Here is a 13,569-nt window from a genome sequence, read left to right as displayed (position 1 = left end):
TTTTTTTTTTTTTTTTGGTGTTTAGCTTTTTGAGTTCTTTATATATCCTAGAGATTAGTGCTCTATCTGATGTGTGAGGGGTAAAGATTTGCTCCCAAGATGTAGGCTCTCTATTTACCCCACAGATTGTTTCTTTTGCTGAGAAGAAACTTTTTAGTTTGAGTCCATCCCATTTATTGATTCTTGATTTTAACTCTTACATCACAGGAGTCGAATAAAAGAGAATAAAATCATGGCATTTGCAGGTAAATGGACGGAGTTGGAGAAGATAATGCTAAGTGAAGTTAGCCAATCCCAAAAAACCAAATGCCGAATGTTTTCTCTGATATAAAGAGGCTGATTCATAGTGGAATAGGGAGAGGGAGCATAGGAGGAATAGATGAACTATAGATAGGGCAGAGGGGTTGGAGGGGAAGGGAGGGGGCATGGGGTTATTAATGATGATGGAATGTGATGATCATTATTATCCAAAGTAATGTATGAAGACCGAATTGGTTAGTTGGCCCTGTTGCTTTGGCCCAGCAAGGAGTGTGTGGTGGAGCAGAGCCATCCACTCTTTGCAGGAAATCAAGAGAGAAAACAGAGCAAAGAATCCCACAATCCTCCACCCCACCCCTAACCCCCTCCTTTTTTTTTTTTTGGTACCAGAGATTGAACTCAGAGGCACTCAACCACTGACCCACCTCCCCAGTGGCGTAAAACAACATTTTTATTTTTTGCTCATATCCATCATGACTTAACTGGAGGTTTTGTTCCATGTTGTTCCATTGAAATGATTAACATGGAACATGGAATTTCTTTCTCAACATCTGAGACTGCCTATTTCCATACCTTTGCTGAGACAAGGTTTTAGGTATCTCTGTAAAGTTGCCAAGCTAGTCCATGAAAAAATAGAATTTATTTTTGTATTAATTACCTATTGTAGTCATCAATGCTCTCCATCAAATAACTGACTCTCCTTTTAAAATTCTCTTCAAACACAAAGAAGGATTGAATATCATGGCCCTTAGTATTAGGTGGGGTCCATGTGACATGTTCTGATCAGTAAGTTTTGCATAGGAAGGGCATGCCTTCCTTCTGGGCTGAGTATTCCAGAGCTGGTGCAAGATCCTTCAGAGCCCTCTTGTATGCCTGCAAATGATTACTAGCAGTGTTTCAGAAAGTAGCCCATGTCTCATAATTGATTAAGGTGGAAAATTAACTCCATGTTAATCGTTTTAGTTAAGCCATGATGGATATGAACAAAAAATAAAACTGTTATTTTAAGCCACTAAAATTTGGGGTTGAATGTTACAGCAGCATTACCTAGACAATCTAACTAAAACATTAAATATCTTTGATTATTACCAAGACTCAACCCATTTTCTTATGTCTATTGACTTCCCTTTTTGTGATTTTTCTGTTCATGATTTACATGTATACTTTTTAAGCTTATGACCCTCAGCTACACAGTTGTTAAGGTTGGGCATGATGGTTGCTGAGGTATTATTAAGGAGAAAGATTCAAATCTGTGAAATACAACATAAAGGTCTACCATAGATAATAGACCTAAATGTCACAGGCCAATATTCCTTAATGGGAATTTATGGAATCTGTTTTCAAGGATTTGCAAATATCTCACCTCAAAAGATTTTTGTTTGTTTGTTTGTCTTTTAAGTGATGTGTTTTCACTTCAATGATAATGTCAAAAAATTAACATAAGTATATTCTGGATCATTAGAATGGCTACTTTCTACCTGCTATTTATCTTTGTGACCCAACTAGTTTCTTATGGGTGTTAAGTATCCATAATTTTATGCACACTGACTAGTAAGAAAAGAACAAATGTGGACCTTATACATAAGTAATGATTTTTGTACCAAGGTGTGTGTGTGTGTGTGTGGTGGTGGTGGTGGGAATGATGTCTGAGCATATCATCCACTTTAAGAACAGAGGTTTCACAGCAGAAAAAGTAAAGAAAAGTGTGAAAGTGTTGAGTCATCTTGTAGTCTGCATCAGCAGAAGCAGGCTCTACCCAGAAAGTCTGGCACAGCACTTGGCACCATTCTTACATTGTCATTTGTCTCAGTTATGGCCCTTTGCTTGCAAACGACAGGAACAGATTCTATCAAACTGGAGCAATAAAGAGCTGACTCAGATCATTCAAGACCATGCAGAATTTAAAACAAAACAATAAGAACAAAACAAATTAAAAAAAAAAAAAAAAGCAAACCCAACAACCTGAACAAACCAGACTTAGAAAGAACCACACCAAGGGACCTCCAGGGATCTCAGTACCAGGAATTCCTGGATGAGTCTATTTTGGAGGCTGCCAGTAGGATGACTCAGCCCCAATCTTCTTTCTGTGTGTCTTCATGTTGTAGAGTCCAATGCCTGACTTCATTGGGTCATATGCTTTCGATTCAGCTGTGGTGGAGGAGAAAATGTTTGGAATTCCCAAATGCACAAGACATCCAGATGCCTGATTGGAGGGGGGAAAAAGTTACATATTCTCCAAATATGTGCAAGACATTAAGACACTTTTTTTTCTAGAAGTTGTCTATGGGATTTGATCTTTTTTGGGTAGAGGAGTACTCTTATAAAAGACTTTTCTTATCATATAAAGCAGACTAAAATGAATATCCAGAGAAGTATTCAGGAAAAACATAAATTAAAAGAGCAACGCCTAGGCTAAGGAGAATGTTTAAAAAGGAAGTACTTCTCCGTGAAGAGAAGGGAGGAAAGGAAGGAAGACAGATAGAGCTGATTCTGGCTGTGTGAGGCAGTCTTGGTCATATTCAAAGGAACAACTGCCTTATATGGTCAAAAGGGAATTTAACTCTTTGCTTAGACTCTTGGCAAAGTATTAAACTTTTTAATATAGTTCCAAACCCTTTAAAATACAGGTTTGTGGGCTGGAGTGTAGCTCAGTGGTAGATTACTTGCCTAGCATGCAGAGATCCCCAGCACCAGAAAGAAAGAAATATACTTTAGACACTTTTCTTGCTACTGAGTTCTATCATGTACTCTATAAGATTTTCTTTTCCTTTTTTTTTTTTTTTGTACTGAGGATTAAAGTCAGGGGTGCATTACCACTGAGCTACATCTCTAGACCTTTTTATTTGTTGTTTTATCTTAAGACCAGATCTCACTAAGTTGCTTAGGGGCTAGCTAAATTGTTGATACTGGCCTTGAACTCTCCATCCTCTTGCCTTAGCCTCCTGAGTTGCTGGGATTAAAAGCATGTGCTACCACGCTGCTGTCATGCACTCTGAAGTGGCTCTCCAAAAGCATTTTTCCCACTCTACTTCAGGAAGCTGAGCTTGATCTCCTTAGTGGTGCTTCTGTTCCTTATATCAATTGAATACCTCTGGATTCTTTTTTAAAACCATACCTTATAATCTAGCTTCAGCTTCTGCACAACGAAGTCCTCAGGAAATAACCCAGAAACCAACACAGGGGCTCGATAATGAGTGGGATTCCTTTCTCATTGCCCTGGAGCAATAATTATATGTTACTAGAATTTTTTTCATTTTCATTTAATTCTGAATATTTTCTAATTTCCCTGTGAATTCCTTTTTAAAACAATTTTTTTTAGTTGTGGATGGGCACAATAACTTTATTTATTTTTATGTGGTGCTGAGGATTGAACTCAGTGCCTCACACATGCAAGGCTAGCGCTCTACCACTGAGCCACACCCTCATCCCTGTGAATTCCTGTTTGACCCAAGATTATTTAGAAGTATGTAATTTAATTTGTAAACATTTAAAGATCTTCCAGTAGCATTTCTGTTCTTAATACCTACTTTATTCCAGGTATGAATCAAAGACATATTTTGCATTCTGCTATTTGGGGGTGGAATGTTCAACTTGACCATTAGGTCAAGTTGGTGATCTTAAATTAATGACAATCTAGCTTTAAATAATGTACTATGATCCTGACCCCTCCCTCTCATCTTTGGTGCTTCTATTGTTCTACCCTTTATGTATGTCATGTACACTTCTATTGTTCTTATGGTGGTGATACTAGCTGATCACCCAACTTTTTTTAATTTGTTCTTTTTAGACATTGTTATGGTTTGGCTGTGAGGTGTCCCCCAGAAGCTCACGTGTGAGACAATGCAAGATGGTTTAGGGGAGAAATAATTGGGTTATGAGAGTCTTAACCCAATCAGAGAATTAATCCCCTGATAGGGATTAACTGAAGTAATAGGGTGTGGCTGGAGGAGGTGGGAATTAGGGGGCGGCTTTGGTGTATGTATTTGTATCTGGAGAGAGAAGTCTCTCCTTGCTTCTTTTTTTTTTTAATTTTTATTGTTGGTTGTTCAAAACATTACATAGTTCTTGATATATTATATTTCACACTTTGATTCAAGTGGGTTATGAACTCCCATTTTTACCCCGTATACAGATTGCAGAATCCCATCCGTTACACATCCATTGTTTTACATATTGCCATACTAGTGTCTGTTGTATTCTGCTGCCTTTCCTATCCTCTACTATCCCCCCTCCCTCCCTCCCTCCCCTCTTCTCTCTCTACCCCCTCTACTGTCATTCATTTCTCCCCCTTGTATTATTTTCCCCTTTCCCCTCACTTCCTCTTGTATGTAATTTTGTATAACCCTGAGGGTCTCCTTTCATTTCCATGCAATTTCCCTTCTCTCTCCCTTTCCCTCCCACCTCTCATCCCTGTTTAATGTTAATCTTGTTCTCATGCTCTTCGTCCCTACTCTGTTCTTAGTTACTCTCCTTATATCAAAGAAGACATTTGGCATTTGTTTTTTAGGGATTGGCTAGCTTCACTTAGCATAAATTATCACTATTTGCAGATGACATGATTCTATACCTAGCAGACCCAAAAGGGTCTACAAAGAAACTATTAGAGCTAATAAATGAATTCAGCAAAGTGGCAGGATATAAAACCTCTCCTTGCTTCTTGATCACCATGATGTGAGCTGCTTTCTTCTGTCACACACTCCGCCGTGATGTTCAGCCTCATCTTGAGCCCCGAGAAATGGAGCCAGCCTTCTATAGACTGAGAACTCTGAAACCGCTGAGCCACACTGAGCCCTCAAATAAATTTTTCCTCCTCTATAGTTGTTCTGGTCAGATTCTTTAGTCACAGCAGGGAAAAAAAAAAAAAGCTGACTAAAACAGAAATACATTACAATAGAGTATGTTTTGACCTATTGCTGAGAGCCATAGCCAAGTAGGAATGACACATAGCATTTTGGGTTGAAAGGTGACACCAGCAAGCCATTGAGATGATAATGATTACGTTAAGTTGTGCATTCAATTGGAGATTAGACCCCTGCTGTCCGCCTCAGCCTGCTACTTTGGAGCTCTCCTGGGACTCTGGGAGAGTTCCCATTGGTTGGGGAAGTGCAGTAGGAGGGAATTCCGGAGGAGGGATTTCCTGTTGGTGTGGTGTGTCCCGGGAGAAGGCCGCGTGCGTGGCATTCGCGGGAGTTTTGAAAATAAAGTTTGTTCCTGCTTGAGTGGCTCGTGATTTTGTGCCCAGCCAGACTGCGGCAACATATCATACATACATGGAATATAATTTCACATTCTTGAGGTTGTACATGATGTCAAGTTACATTGGTCACGTATTCATATATGAACATAGGAAAGTTATGTTCGATTCATTCTACTGTCTTTCCTATTCCCATCCCCTCTCTTCCCTTCATTCCTCTTTGTCTAATCTAATGACCTTCTATCCCCTGCCCCCTTATTGTGTGTTAGCACCCACATATCAGAGAGAATATTCAGGCTTTGGTTTTTTTTTTTGGGAATTGGCTTATTTCACTGATCCCCAACTTTTTAGAGCAATTAGAACTTTAAATAGAATTTCATATTGACCTTTCATTTATGACATTTCCAGCACTCTTTATTTCTTTCTGTAACTCCACATTTGTCTGATATAATATCACTTCTGCATGAACAGATTCCTGTCACATTTTTAGGAGCACGGGTCTGCTTATAATTCATCCTTTTGGTCTTGGCTTGTTGAAAAATGTCTTCATTTACCCTTAATTTTTGAGTTGATTTGCATAGATCCTGACAACATGACCACAGCACCTCTTATCTTTGTCTCTATAATGGGTGTTTTTTTTTTGTTTTTTTTTTTTTCTGGCTGACTTCAAGATTTTTCTGTATATTTGGCTTTCAGTAGACTGAATTGAATGTGTCTAGTGTTGGTTTTGTTTGTGGAACGGCTGTTTCTTAGAGCGGTCCTTTTCAGACTTTAAGGTACTTGTCCAATCTCCCAGGTTCCTGTTGGAATACAGATTTGATTGAATGGTCTGTGCTCAGACCTAACTTCCTGCATTTCAAACAAGCTACTTATAAAAACAATGTAGGCGAGGCATTAGCTGTCAAGGGAAAGGAGATCAGTTTACCCACCAGCAATTTCTGAATTCATATCTCTCACTGATCAAATGCATCAGTGTGGGAGACCAACCTTACACGTGACTGGGTTACACTCCCCGGCTGGGTGTTGAGGCGCTCAGTCACAGAAATGTGGCAGAGCTTTCCCCACCCTTCTTGGGTGCGAGGGTCGGTGTCTCGTGCATGGGTGTGTCTTGCTACAGTCCCATGGGTGAAGCTATGCTCACCTGTTCCTCTGTAATATAACCCCTTGCCCTGTTTAGGATAGAATCTTCCATGGAAGTGCCTTGTGTGTGTCCCCTTCTCTTACTGTGCCCTTGGGTGTGGCCTACCTAGGTGTCAGTCAACCTGCTGACAGTGCACATCATAAAGATAGACTCAGCCCCCTGAAACCTGACCCCTTGCCTCATTTAAATAACTTCTCCTCAATAAAAGGGGTCAGCGCATGCTCTTACTCTCTCTCTCTCTCTCTTTCTGAGGACCCTTAAGGTCAGAGAAGCCATCACAGTGACCCCAAAGAAAAAGGTATTTGTGTCTCTTGTGTGGTTATTTCATGCAGCCCAGTTAGCCCAGTTTATCTGGAGTGACCCCTGAGCCTTTTAGTAGGGAGAACAAAAACCAGGCACATCAGATAGGGTGTTAATACCTCACCCAATTGCCATATTTCTGGGCTGTATTACCAGTACCTTTAGTTTGACAGCCACTGAGGGAGCTACCCTCTCTGAACATGTGTAAATGATGATCCCAAAGGAGAGAGACAAGAGCCTAGGAGGCTGAAGGAACTGTTGGTTTTGGACAAGGAGAAAAGACAGCCACAGGAAAGATACAAGTCATAAGCAGGATAAATAGCAAGAGACCACGAAACAGAGTCCAGTACCAAAGGGAAGGCCATTAGGGGCATGACCTGGAAGTGGACACCACACATCTATTCACATCCCATATGGCAAAAAGTGAATCCCATGGCCGGATTTAGCTGCCAGAAAGACCAAGAAGGATTTACTTTAGCTAGGAAATCATGTGCACTTCCAGAATTTCGTAGTATTAAAAGAGAAAAGATTATCCCGTCGGCTGACAGTCTTTGCCACAACTCCCTCTATGGCCAGATCATGCCTGCAGGCTGAAGAACATTTCCCCTACCTTCAGCAAGAGCTGAATGTTGGGTACTGACCAAATGAAGCAGAGTTTCTGACTGTGATTGGGATTGAACACATCACAGACAATTTGTTCCACACTCTCTACACTGCTAAATTGCCTCCAGAAATATACCCATATTGTGCTTATATCGCCTATATTCTAAAGCACAAGGCCTGTCCATTGGAGCTAAGTAGATTCTCCATTATTCCTCCCAACTTTGGTCCTAAATAAACAGATCTTTCAGAAACAAAGTTCTTGATACTTAGATGTCCCCCTGATATTAGTAACAGTAACTGTGTTGGAACTAAATTTTCTGGCACAAAATTTAGATGCTTGCCTTGTCAAAAAACTAACCATCATTCATTCATAGGGAGGCAGCATCAAGGATCAGTGACAGGTCTCTGTGGAAGTACTCAAGTAATACCAAGTTGAACAAATCTAGTCGCCTCTGGACCTGGAAAACCAATACTTCAGCACTTGCTTTTTTATGAGACAGGAAGAATAGTTTTATAGTGACCAGGTTTTTACCTGGGTTGAATGCACTTCATAAATCTCCAATTACAACTTTTTTTTTCTTTTTCCAAATAGAACTTCCGAACCATTGTATGTAACTAATGAAGACCCTTTGAAAAAACTACTCCCAAATATTCTAGGGAATTGACAACACAATGGTTGGTTGACATCTAACTAGCATTAACTTACACTCAGGATGTCATATTATAATTTCAATTATTAAAAATATCTTAACACTAGATACAAAAATAAAGTCAGAAAGGCATATACAGGAAAGCAAACATTGCTAAAGAATCATATATCTTGTTATAAGAAACAAAGGAATCACATCCCCATTTTATAAATAGCTCTATAAATTAAAATGAAAGATAACCACTAGAATTCGTAGAAGGCAAACAAAGGATATGAATAAGAAATGCAAATGGCCAATAATAAGTGTGAGGAAAAAAATCAACCTCACTAATTGCTTAGAAATGTATATTTAGCAGGGTGTAGTGACTCATGGCTATAATTCCAGCAACTCAGGAGGCTAAGGTAGGAGGATTACAAGTTCAAGGCCAACCTAGGTAACTTGGGGAGACTCTGTCTCAAAATAAAACAACAAGAGGTCTTCGGGGGGTGTAGCTCAGTAGTAAAGTGCTCCCAGTTTTGATCCCTAGCACCAAAAAAAAGTATATGTAAATTCTTATGAATTATTACTCTAGAAAATTTCAAAAAATTTAAAAATTATAGTACAAATTGTTACCGAGAATTTGGGTTTTGTTTTGTTTTGTTTCGGTACCAGGGATTGAACTCAGGGGAACTTGACCACTGAGCCACATCTCCAGCCCTATTTTGTATTTTATTTAGAGACAGGGTCTCACTGAGTTGCTTAGCACCTTGCTTTTGCTGAAGCTGGCTTTGAACTCACAATCCTCCTGCCTCAGCCTCCCAAACTGCTGGGATTACAGTTGTGTGCCACCATGCCTAGCGTCAAGGGAATTTTTAATAGCACAAACAGGGCTAGTGGTATAGCTTAGTTGGTACAATGTTTGCCTAGCATTGCACGAGGCCCTGGGTTCAATCCCCAATACTACCAGAAAACAACAACAACAACAACAAGACAAAAACAATAGTCAACATGTATTATTATGCATAAAATCAATTGCATAAGAATTATTTTTGCATAAAAATTATTATTGCATAAAATTAATAATTTATTCCATATATAGGTTTTATTTGAAAAGCTTAGAGACTTAAAGATAAGGGATCCTTCTTACAGGCACTAATAGTGTATTTTTTTAAAAAAAAAATTTTGTTTTAGTTGTAAATGAACACAATATCTTTATTTTTATTTATTTATTTTTATGTAGTGCTGAGGATCAAACCCAAGGCCTTACACATGTGAGGCAAGCGCTTCTATCACCAAGCTACAACCCCTGTCCATAATAGTATAATTTTTACTACAGAAATGTCCTAAGAAAAAACACTGCTATTCTTTTATATTATTTTTTACTGAGAAATAATTCATTTTAAATAGTATAAAATTTATTGTTAAAAAGTACAATTCAGTGGCTTTTAGAATATTCACAGACCTCTGCAACAATAACAACTAAATAATTCTGCAAATTTTCACCTCCTCCATTAGTCAAAAGTTACTGTTTCCCCCTCCACCCAACTAGAAACCACTAATCTACTTTCTGTCTCCAGAGACTGGCCTATCGAAGAAATTTTTTATGTATGGAATCATATAATATGTGGCCTTTTATGTCTTGCTTCTTTCACGTAGCCTAATGTTTTCAAGGTTCACACACATTATAGAATGGATAAATGCTTCATTCTTTTTTTTTAATTTTTAAAATTTTTATTTGTTCTAATTAATTTTACATGACAGCAATATGCTTTTCAATTGATTGTACACAAATAGAATACAATTTTTCACTTCTCTGGTTGTCCATGAAGTAAGGTCACACCATTTGTTCAATCATAAGTTCACCTAGGGTAATGATGTCCGTCTCATTCCATAATCTTTTCTACCCCCATACCCCCTCCCCTCCTTTTCTTTGCCCAATCCAAAGTTCCTTCACTAGTCCCATGCACTACCACCACCACCCCTATTATGTATTAGCATCCACTTATCAGAGAAAACATTTGACCTTTGGGTTTTCGGGATTGGCTACTTTGCTTAGCATGATATTCTTTAACTCCATCCATTTATTTATCCTTTATTTTATTCTCTTTTAATGCTGTGTAATATCCCATTGTGTATATATGCCACAGTTTCTTTATCCATTCATCTATAGAATGGCATCTAGGTTGGTTCCATAGTTTGGGAATTGTTAATTGTGCTGCTATAAACATTGATGTGGCTGTGTCCCTGTAGTATGCTGTTTTTAAGTCCTTTGGGTATAGACCAAGGAGTGGGATATAAATGCTTCATTCTTTTTATGGCTGAAGAAAATTCTATTGTATGGATAGAGAACATTTTCTTGATTCATGGGTATTTGGGTGTTTTCTAGTTTGGGCTATTATAAATAATATCACTATGAACATGACAGTTCTCCTTGTTTAATTAGTTTAGTGGTTAGCTAATGATTGGACAAAGATTTCCTTAAATGCTAGAACCAATAATTCTCCCCCTCTGTGTCAAGGGGCTCTGTGAGCATGTAGGGACACACATTTAACACTCAATCAGTTTTCTACTCTGCCTTAGCCTTCACTCCCTGCCATTGTAGGCCCTCAAAATTAGTCACAGGTGAGAATTCAGGGCCTTCTTCATTCTTTCCTGAGCTTGAGTGAAGCCCTGGGCTACTACACATGATTCCATTCACGAGTATAGGTCCCCTGTCCCCAGGAATGCATCAGAATATTTCAAAGCCCTCTATGGACATGTTGTTTCTGTTTTTCTTTTTAAACTTTTTTTTTTTATTAGCCTATTGTTTGCCCCATTGATTCTCTCCCTCCTGAGGCAATCACAATAGTAAAGAATTGCCTCTGATTATGTTTAATAAACACCTCTGGAGAAGAGGCTTTTGCATTGTATGAGCCACAACTCAAATCAAATAAAGATTACCTTGCAAATGACGGCTCCAAAAATATCACAAGGCAGGTTAAATAATGACCGTTCTCTGGGAATGGGACTGAGATGGAGCTTCAACACCATTTTGCCACTTCAGTGGCTGCCAGACTGCTGGTTTCCATTGTGACCATGGGCTGTTGGTTTTCAAGACTTCTGCAGAACTGCAAAGTGGAGAATGGAAATAGAATAACTTGAGATGCAGCAAATCTCACTCTTACGGGAATTCAACCATTTTTCTCTAATCAATGTTTCCCAATGTTTGGTTATTTTCTAGAGTTCTGGAAAACTCTATTCTAACAATTTTTGCACTGTTCATTGTTTTTGTGGAGGAGAGGAATTTGAGGGGTCTTTACTGCATCATTTCAGTGATGTCACTGTCTAGTAACCTCTGATACAAGTATAACCAACAATTCTATGGATTAGCAGTATTACAGTTAGTCATCAATTATCTCTGAGTTTCCAAGTCATTTAAATTATTTTTCTGTCCCTTTATTTTCTCCAAGGTCTTTGCTTTCCTTTTTTTATATTAAGTAAAATGCTTGCTGCTTCTACTTGAAGTTGCTTCTACATCAAGTTCTTTCTATCCAGGAGAATCAGCTGTTCCACAGTATTGGAACAAATGGATCTTTGAGGATCAGAAACTAAGTAGTATGAAGGCAGAGTTGCCGGATTACCTAATACAAATAGAGGATAGCTGGTTAAATTTGAACTTCAGATAACAACAACAGCAAATTCAAAGTTGCCTTGGTGTCTAGTATTTTATGTGAAGACTACATTGTAAGTAAGTTGTAAATAGAGATGACCTATAAAGGAATTCTCAGATGGCTCAATTGATATTCTTTATTTTCTTTACTATTAAGCTACATTGAAGCCCTTTCTAATCCTTAAGAGATGAACAGTTTTGACTAATACAGGTTTAGATATGCCAGTCTGGCACAGCACAATCCTATTTGTGTTTTTCATTCATTCAACAAACATATTTATGATGGTCTACTTACAATACTAACCAGGTCTTATAGTCTATCCACCTAGAGTTTTAGGTTCAGCTCAGCTCCTGGGAAAATACAAACATAAACCAAATATGCTCATGGAAGGTCTCAAAAACCCAGAACACCTAAATCAGGAGAACAAACTTAGTCAGTAAGGTTAAGGATTTTCAGATAGATGATAAATAGATAATAGGTAGAGATAGATTAATGAATTTAGGTACTGTGATTGAATGCCATGATATAGTTAGTTCCATAACATAAAATTTATTATTCACCAACAACAACCAACTACCAAACTGAGTTGTACAGAGAGTTGGTAATTTGGAATCTCATTGTCACTGGACACTCAAGAAAGGCTCAGATAAAAATAATTTCTCAAAAAAGATGTTGTAGGGCTGAGGGTATGGCTCAGTTGGTAGAGTGCTTGTCTAGCATGTACAAGTCCCTGGGTTCAATCCCCAGCATCACCAAAAAAAAAAAAAAAAAAAAGGTGTTGCAGCAAAGTATGGAAAAATATGTATACACCCCCCAGACATAGGTAAGTCTTTGAAGAATCTCTTTGAGCCTCAAAAGCGTGTTTTTGCCCCTGGTAACATACAATTTTAACCCACTACAATCCTCTTACTTGATCATTCAAGAAATAATTCCACCCATTATTTTTTAAATGGGGTAAAAAAGCAAATGTAACCCCATCTTGTTTTAAGAGTATAAAAACAGATAAATGCAATTTAATAAATAGTGTTCTCTTAATGTGAGCTCTTCAACAAAAATGAAACAAACCAGGTGTCTGTGATTTCTATTTAATCAGTGCTGGCCATTATATAGGTCTTGTTTGGGGTTAGGGAAGGGGTTTTGTTCCCTTTGGACATAAATATAGTCAGTGCACTAACAATTATGTACACTCAATCTTGATTACTTTAAATTTGATTTCCATCTGTACTGTAAAAAGGGTACTTTTTTGTCCCCATGTTTATTATTTTTCTGTGATATTTAAGAGTTGCGTAAAAGTAGACAAAATGTACAGTTATTAAAACATCTAATTATTTCTTCCTCCTTTGAAAGGAAGGGGCTTCAGTTGTTCTTCATGACTGGAACCATAATAAACAATGTACCTGTAATTTGTAACATAAATATTGCAATGTTAGTAACAACCTTGCAACCTTGTTTTTCAAAGTCCATTTTATTTTCATCAGTTCAGTATACTGCACTAATTATTTTAGGACTTTTCATTTTATGAAATCTACCATGTGTCAGAGATGATTTAATCTATTTAAGTGTTGAACTGCTATCAGAACTTGTACATTTTACAGTAATTCAGAATTACAGGAAACAGTTCACCAGTGTTTAGTTTTATATTGAGGTGCTCAGGTTGGAATAAAGTGGTATAAAAAGCAAAAGAAGAAGAAGAAGAAGAAGAAGGAGGAGGAGGAGGAGGAGGAGGAGGAGGAGGAGGAGGAGGAGGAGGAGAGGGAGTGTAAGAAAATGAAATGATTTCAAAGATTTTGAACG

The 13,569-nt window shown here is 38.1% G+C and overlaps 2 long non-coding RNA genes across 3 annotated transcripts in view; one reads left to right on the top strand and one right to left on the bottom strand.

The window, feature by feature from the left end:
• LOC107140013 overlaps positions 1 to 13,569 on the top strand; it is a 39,788-nt gene that overhangs the window by 12,828 nt on the left and 13,391 nt on the right. The window lies entirely within an intron of this gene.
• On the bottom strand, positions 10,921 to 12,129 carry LOC125617090. The gene is made up of 2 exons (XR_007347927.1): positions 12,079 to 12,129; positions 10,921 to 11,232 (listed from the first exon to the last, which is right to left on the bottom strand). It is a non-coding gene; the product is annotated as an uncharacterized LOC125617090 (long non-coding RNA).

The sequence above is a fragment of the Marmota marmota genome, unplaced genomic scaffold, assembly GCF_001458135.2.
Source record: "Marmota marmota marmota unplaced genomic scaffold, marMar, whole genome shotgun sequence".
NCBI lineage: Eukaryota > Metazoa > Chordata > Mammalia > Rodentia > Sciuridae > Marmota > Marmota marmota.
The sequence above is the reverse complement of the archived record's forward strand: the minus strand, read 5'-3'. Positions and strand labels throughout refer to the sequence as shown.